The sequence below is a fragment of the Triticum dicoccoides genome, chromosome 3B, assembly GCF_002162155.2.
Source record: "Triticum dicoccoides isolate Atlit2015 ecotype Zavitan chromosome 3B, WEW_v2.0, whole genome shotgun sequence".
NCBI classification, from domain to species: domain Eukaryota; kingdom Viridiplantae; phylum Streptophyta; class Magnoliopsida; order Poales; family Poaceae; genus Triticum; species Triticum dicoccoides.
The window spans coordinates 594,343,833-594,351,759 of NC_041385.1; positions in this window are offsets into that span (position 1 = coordinate 594,343,833).

Sequence of the window (7,927 nt, forward strand, 5' to 3'; positions counted from 1 at the left end):
GGGGCTGGAGGGGACCACTCGGGTGCTCACCGCCATGGTCACTTGTAGCATGAATGAGAACCTTTTTTGTGACAAAAAGCTCTCTTAAACCCAACTTAGTTGTTTCTTGTGACAAAAAGCTCTCTTAAAACCAACTTAGTTGTTTCTTTATCTAAACAGCCCCTATCTTTTATTTACGTGTCTTTATTATCTTGCAAACCTATCCTATCACACCTACAAAGTACTTCTAGTTTCATACTTGTTCTAGGTAAAGTGACCGTTAAGCGTGCATAGAGTTGTATCGGTGGTCGATAGAACTTGAGGGAATATTTTTTCTGCCTTTAGCTCCTCGTTAGGTTAGACACTCTTATTTATCGAGAAAGACTGCAATTGATCCCCTATACTTGTGAGTTATCAAGACCTTTTTTTGGTGCCGTTGCCGGGGAGCAATAGTGTGGGGTAAATATTCTCGTGTGTGCTTGTTTGCTTTATCACTAAGTAGTTTTTTCTGTTCTAAGTTGTTCCCTATCTTTAGTTATGGATATGGACCATGAAATACCAAAAGAATTAGGTGTACTTGCTACTCATGTAGATGGGGAACCTCCTAAAACCCTCGATGCTCGTTACGTGAAAAATATTAAACACTACTTTGATAATCCTAAGAAAACCCCCTTCAACTTGATAATGGGGGGACACGTTGGATCAACCTGAATACTTTAGGGATTATCGCTTGACTCTAAAAGGAAAACTATTATGGGATATGATGTCTGCTAGAACTACGTCGGTATTTCCCCAAAGAGAAAGGGATGATGCAGCACAACGACGGTAGGTGTTTCCCTCAGTGATGAGACCAAGGTTTGCAGCGACCCGATCCAAATGGATCGAAGTCTCTGTGCTTAGGTGTAATCCCTAGATCAGTATGCTGACACACACAGTACTCGAGTATTATAACAAAGTTCAACCACACACTTATTACATCGAGGTCCTCATAAAGAGTATTTATTATAAAAATATGGCTGAAGGCCATCTAAATAAAGTAACCGTGGAAGCTTCAAAGATAAATGAGTCCGTCAACTCCATGGCATAACTGAGTGAATGACAACGACCTAGCGCATCTTATTCTTTGTCGGAAAACTCTACAACATTAGACGTTGCAGCCGTGTAGGTCAGCACATGGAATATGATGGCAAAGTCACCCCTATAGAGCAATGAATGAAAAAGACTATATCTACATGCATATTTGACTGGTGGAGGCTTTAAGTTTAATTTTTGCATAAAGCTATTTTTTCCTACAACAAATGAATAAATTTTATTTACTACCAAGTTTATGCCATTATTGAGAAGGTTCCTCCAACTCAATCCCAAAATTACCAAGTATAAATAATTAAACCCAATACATTAATTAAATAGAGTGATGAGATCAACAAAATATTCACTTCCATATACTCAAATTGTCCATAACCGGGGACACAGCTAACCATGATTAGTTTGTACACTCTGCACAGGTTTGCGCACTTTTTCCCACAAGACTCGACCACATCCATGATCGGAAGATTGAGACATAGTCTTTCTGAAGCATTCCCTCTATACCCTAGGTAGACCGGTACACCTACTTTCCCTCTACATCTGCTAGTCTATCACGAAAAGAGGTCACACAACTTACTCAACTATGCCAGAGCCCATAATGGCTTGTGGCTACACACAGAAGTTTCTAGGCATGAAATATCATATGATCCCTTTGAGCCTGGGTGGCAGACCTAGGGTAATCACACGGGTACTCCATGATCCCCTTGGGTAAGCACTGGTTTCTCTAGGTGCCCCAAACAATCCACCTAGATGTGTATTAAAGTTGCCACCTTAACTTTCCCTTAGTTATTATTACTCTCATAGCTTTCATGAATCTCACATACCAATCCCTGTCTACGAGCATGGCTAAGCGATTTACGAGCATAATGTATATTCCTAGGGTGATCAAAGGTAATAGGTTCCTACCACATGAACTACACAACCAAACCATATGTTCCCAATCCTACTCATGCAATCTTTGAGGGGGAAACTAATGCATAGTAAAAACTGGGTATAAAAGAGTATGATCAAAGTGTAACTTGCCTTGCTGACGATCGGAAAATTCTAGGGATTCGTAGTAACAAGCTTCGCACTTCGGAAAATCTATCGTAAACAAACAATAACATACATAAGCACTCAAGCAAAAGATGCAAAGAAAACCGAAGAAAAGATTCAGAAAACTCAAAAACAAGCAAATAATTAATCTAAGCAGAAAACAATTTTTAATAGTATTATAATTATGTGGATTAGATCTTAACATAAGGTACATTTGATAAGCTTCGATTTGCAACAAGAATCTACTAAAACGGAGCTACGAAACTCAAAATACGATCAAAAGAAGTTCAAATTCAAATCTGAACAAAATTCAAATTTTAAATTTTCAAAAATATGTTCAAATTGGTTTATTGGATAGATGAGATCGCTCTGAAGCTTATGGCGTTGGTTTCATCGAATTCGGGCAAACGACCAAAATGCAGGGGATAAATTATAAATAAAAACTAGCGGATAGGTCCCTGACAGAAAAATAAAAGAAAAAGAAAAATCTAACGAAAGAACGTTGCTACAGAGACCTAATGAACGAAAACCATTTGCTACCAAAGACTAACGGACGAACGTCCGCTAAATAAAAAAGCATTTCAAAAAGAAAGACACGATATGGATCGTTGGATCCAGATCGGACGGGCGAGAGGGGGTCGGGGATACCAGCTGCGGCAGACGTCGATGGCGGTGTTGGGGTCGACGGCGACAGTGGCTTGCGGTAGCGGCATCTGCGGCAGTGGCAGCGACGGCTAAAGGCAGTGGAGGCGGAGGCGATGCACGGCGGCGGCAGCTTGCTGAGCAGGAGGAGAAAAGGGACATGCCTCGGCTTATAAAGGCCGGGGGAAGGCGGCTTGGAGGAGGGGGAAAGGCGGCTGGGTCAGCGGAGTCCGGGGTGGACTCGGCGATGGCGAGGCATGCGCCGGCCGGACTCCTGGTCGGAGTCGGTCGGGGCGGCTGCGTCGGCTGGGCCGACCCGGTCGGCGGAGGAGATTTTTTTAAACATTTTTCGAGAGAAGAAAAATACGAAAACTAAAATAAATATGTAACTAAAAATAACATAAAAATTCACATATTAATATGGCCTTATTAATGACCTAGTGAACATTTTTCTGGGCCTAAATGCCTCAAATTAAAACAAACTTATTAGTACTAATTACTCCGTAATAAAAAAAACATACTTGCAAATAAAATCAAATAAAATATTCAAAAATCCAAAATTCAATTTCCAATATTTCTTTGCTGTTTTTGAAGAATTCCTTTTACCTTCTCTCTTTATTTTATTTATTTGCAATAATTGGAAAAGAATTTTGAATAAAACAAATTGATCCATTTTTCCAAATTTTGATAAATAAAAAATGGACTTTTTGGGAAACCTCCAACTCTCTCAATTTGGTCCTTGAGTTGCTTAAGTTTTTTTTGGATCAAAAATCAACTAAAACAAAGAAGCAAAAATGCATAAACCATGGATGCATATGAATGATCTATAAATAACATCCAAATTGAAAATTGGGATGTTACAAACCTACCCCCCTTAAGATGAATCTCACCCTCGAGATTCAGGTTGGATAGCATAGGTGTGGGTGGTCCTTGCGAAGATCTTCTTCATGCTCCCAGGTGGCTTCCTCCTCGGTATGGTGACTCCACTGAACTTTGCAAAACTTGATGACCTTGCTGCGAGTAACTCGGCTGGCAAACTCGAGAATCTTGACAGGTTTCTCCTCATAGGTCAGGTCACTCTCCAACTGAATTGCTTCCAGTGGCACTGTATCTCTCAGAGGAATATCGGCCATCTCTGCATGGCACTTCCTCAACTAGGAAACGTGAAACACATCATGAACTCCTGACAAACCTTCGGGTAATTCCAACTTGTAGGAAACTTGACCCATACACTCCAAAACTTTGTATGGTCCCACAAATCGTGGTGCTAATTTTCCTTTGACTCCAAATCGCTTAACTCCTCGAAGTGAGGACACACGAAGATATGTTCTTGAAGGATCAGAAGTATGTCTAGAGGGGGGGGGGTGATTAGACTACTTTACCAATTAAAAACTTATCCTTTTCCCAATTTTAGTCTTTGGCAGATTTTAGCTATCTTAGCACAAGTCAAGCAATATTTACACAATTCAAGCAAGCATGCAAAGAGTATATGAGCAGCGGAAAGTAAAGCATGCAACTTGCAAGAATGTAAAGGGAAGGGTTTGGAGAATTCAAACGCAATTGGAGACACGGATGTTTTTGTCATGGTTCCGATAGGTGGTGCTATCGTACATCCACGTTGATGGAGACTTCAACCCACGAAGGGTAACGGTTGCGCGAGTCCACGGAGGGCTCCACCCATGAAGGGTCCACGAAGAAGCAACCTTGTCTATCCCACCATGGCCATCGCCCACGAAGGACTTGCCTCACTAGTGGTAGATCTTCACGAAGTAGGCGTCTCCTTGCCCTTACAAACTCCTTGGTTCAACTCCACAATCTTGTCGGAGGCTCCCAAGTGACACCTAGCCAATCTAGGAGACACCACTTTCCAAGAAGTAACAAATGGTGTGTTGATGATGAACTCCTTGCTCTTGTGCTTCAAATGATAGTCTCCCCAACACTCAACTCTCTCTCACAGGATTTGGATTTGGTGGAAAGAAGATTTGTGTGGAAAGCAACTTGGGGAAGGCTAGAGATCAAGATTCATATGATAGGAATGGAATATCTTGGCCTCAACACATGAGTAGGTGGTTCTTTCTCAGAAACGATAAGTTGGAAGTGTAGGTTCGTTCTGATGGCTCTCTCCACGAATGAAGAGGAGGTGGAGGGGTATATATTGCCTCCACACAAAATATAACCGTTACACACAATTTACCAATCTCGGTGGGACCGAATCAACAAACTCGGCCAGACCGATTTAGTAAACCTAGTGACAGTTAGGATTTTCGGTGGGACCGACATGCAACTCGGTAGGACCGATATGGTTAGGGTTAGGGCATAATGTAATCTCGGTGAGACCGATTACTCAAACTTGGTGAGACCGATTTTGGTAATAAGCTAACCAGAGAGTTGGTCAGGTAAACTCGGTGGGACCGGTTCACTCATCTCGGTTGTACCGAAATGTTACGAAAGGGAAACAGAGAGTTTACATTGCGATCTCGGTGGGACTGATCGCTCATCTCGGTGGCACCGAAACATTACGAAGGGAATCAGAGAGATTACAATCCCATCTCGGTGAGACCGAGATCCCTATCGGTGAGACCGATTTGCCTAGGGTTTGTGGCAGTGGCTATGACATCTGAACTTGGTGGCGCCGTATAGAAAGAATCAGTGGGGCCGAGTTTGACTTTAGGTTTAGGTCATGTGTGGATATGAGAAAGTAGTTGAGGGTTTGGAGCATATCACTAAGCACTTGAAGCAAGAAACTCATTAAGCAACACCTCATCCCTCCTTGATAGTATTGGATTTTCCTATAGACTCAATGTGATCTTGGATCACTAAAATATAAAATGTAGAGTCTTGAGCTTTTGAGCTTGAGCCAATCCTTTTATCCTTAGTATTTTGAGGGATCCACTTTCCTCATCCATGCCATGCCATTCATTGAGCTTTTCCTGAAATGTTCATCTTGGAATAATGTTAGCTTAATGAGCTATATGTTGTTAGGAATTACCAAAACCACCTAGGGATTGTTGCACTTTCAATCTCCCCCTTTTTGATAATTGATGACAACATATAGATCAAAGCTTTGACAAATAATAATAAGAGTGAAAAAACATTGTTACTTTGAGAAGTATGTGATAAGCAAGAGCTCCCCCTAAATTTGTGCATAGTTTAAGATTTGCTTTGGACTGCAAATGCACAAGGAGTTAGGCTCATGGGTTAGGGCATCTCCAGCCGTTCGGCCCCCCAGGAGGCATTTTTTTCGCCTCCTGGGGGGCTGCCGGCGAGAACTTTGGCCTGGGGGTGGGAATTTGTCCACTCGTTGCGCTCCTAGGAGCAGTGTTGGCGAGAAGCGGGGGCCGACTCCGCTGCCGTGGTCTCCATCCGCTCCATCAGGGAGAGCGCCAGGAGCGCGCGCACGGTGCCGCTGTTGACCTCGGCCCGGACGTGCTCGAGCTTGGCGGAGAGGTTGCGGAGCGCGGCGAGGCACGCCAGCCTTGTGTCGGCCGGGACGTCGGTGGCGGTGAGCGTGGCGACGAGGAACGGGAGGAGGTCGGCCGTGGAGAGTGGGAAGTTGGTGTTGGCCAGCGAGGAGACAGAGAGGAGGAGCCACGTCTTCTCCGCAGCCGCCCAGGCCGCCCCGTCCGCAGCCGCGCGCGCGCATGCCACGCCCTCCCGCTCGCAGGCCACGCCCGCGACCATGCTCGCCTCCTAGGCCGCGCCCTCCCGCGGCCGTGCTCGCCGCCCAGGCCGCGCCCTCCCGCGGTCGCGCGCTCGCAGGCCGCGCCCTCCCGGAGTCAGATCCCTGTCCTCCAGCTCGGCCTCGATGGCAGCGAGCAGCGAGCCGGAAGGAGGACGAGGACGCAGCCAAGACGCTGGGGCCCAGGAGCAGCAGCAGGACGCCGGCCAGGGCGAGCAGCGCCACGGCCAGGCCGGAGATCCCGTGGACGTCCTCGTCCTCGGCCATGCCGTGGAGCTGGAGCTCAACCGCCCGGTGAGGGCGCCGTGGAGTGCGCGGGCGGAGACGGCCCACTCCGGCCGCGCGCACGCGAGCCCCGGCCCGGCCATGCTCCACTCCGTCCGCTCGAGTGCGAGCCCCGCCCCGGCCATGCATGCCCCTTCCCACTCAGGGTTGCACCCACCAGTGTGTGGCTCCGGGCCGGGGCCGCTCGGGGCCGGCCGTGGTCGCCATGCTCGGGGCCGGGGCCGCCCGTGGCCGGCGCACCCAGTGCCGGGGCCGCCCGTGGAGGAGAGAGCTGCTCCGGTGACGGGCTCGGTAGCGGCCGGAGGCCTACGGGGGCTGGCTACTGGCGACCGGGATGGCGGCGTGAAGCTTCTCCGGGGAGGCGCGACGCGGGGCCAGCGGTGTGAAGCTGCTCCGGGGAGGCGCGGCGCAGGCCAGCGACGGGCACCGGGGCCGGCCGCTTGCGGCTTCTCCGCGTTGTCTTTTTTTGCATGCCTCACGTGGTGGGCCTAGCCAGAAAAAAGGAGAGAGAGAGATTAAAGGCTGGCAGTGGGCCTTTCGCGGCTAAAGTATAGCGCCGGCGCCCCCAGCTGCATCCCGGTTTGCTGAGTTTCCATCGCGAGCGCCAGCCGTGATTTTTGTCAGATCCGGCGAAAAACGTGACTCTGGGATTGCGGCTGGGAGGATTTTTACTCGCCGGCGTCTAAAAATGCGCCGGGGGAGGCTTCTTGAGGGCCTGGCTGGAGATGCCCTTACTCTTCCATGTCACATACATCTTGGTGGAGCGCTAAAAAATAATAAAGATTGAATACATGCACTCATCACTAAGCAAAGTGAATGATCATATAGAGATAAATAGGATAATGTCATCCAACACGCATAAATGTAGCATATGATCAAACACATGATCATCATTGTATCACACAGGCAATAAAGTAGTATCTCAAGCAAGCAAAGCAAATAAAGTTCAACCACCAAAGCAAGAGAGAACAAAAAGCAACACTCTCTCTCGAAGCCTATGATCTATACATTTTTCTCCCCCTTTGGCAACAAGTTACCAAAAAGTTCATAGAAAATGCATAGTACTAGAATGACTCCCAGGCTTGATCTTCAGGTGGTAGTGTAGAGATGGCTCCTTGGACGAAGACTTCAGTTGATGTGGATGGAGCTGGAGGAGTAGGTGCTGGAGCTGGTTGCACTGGAGCTGTAGCTGGTGCATATGAAGTTGCTCTTGTGTCTGTC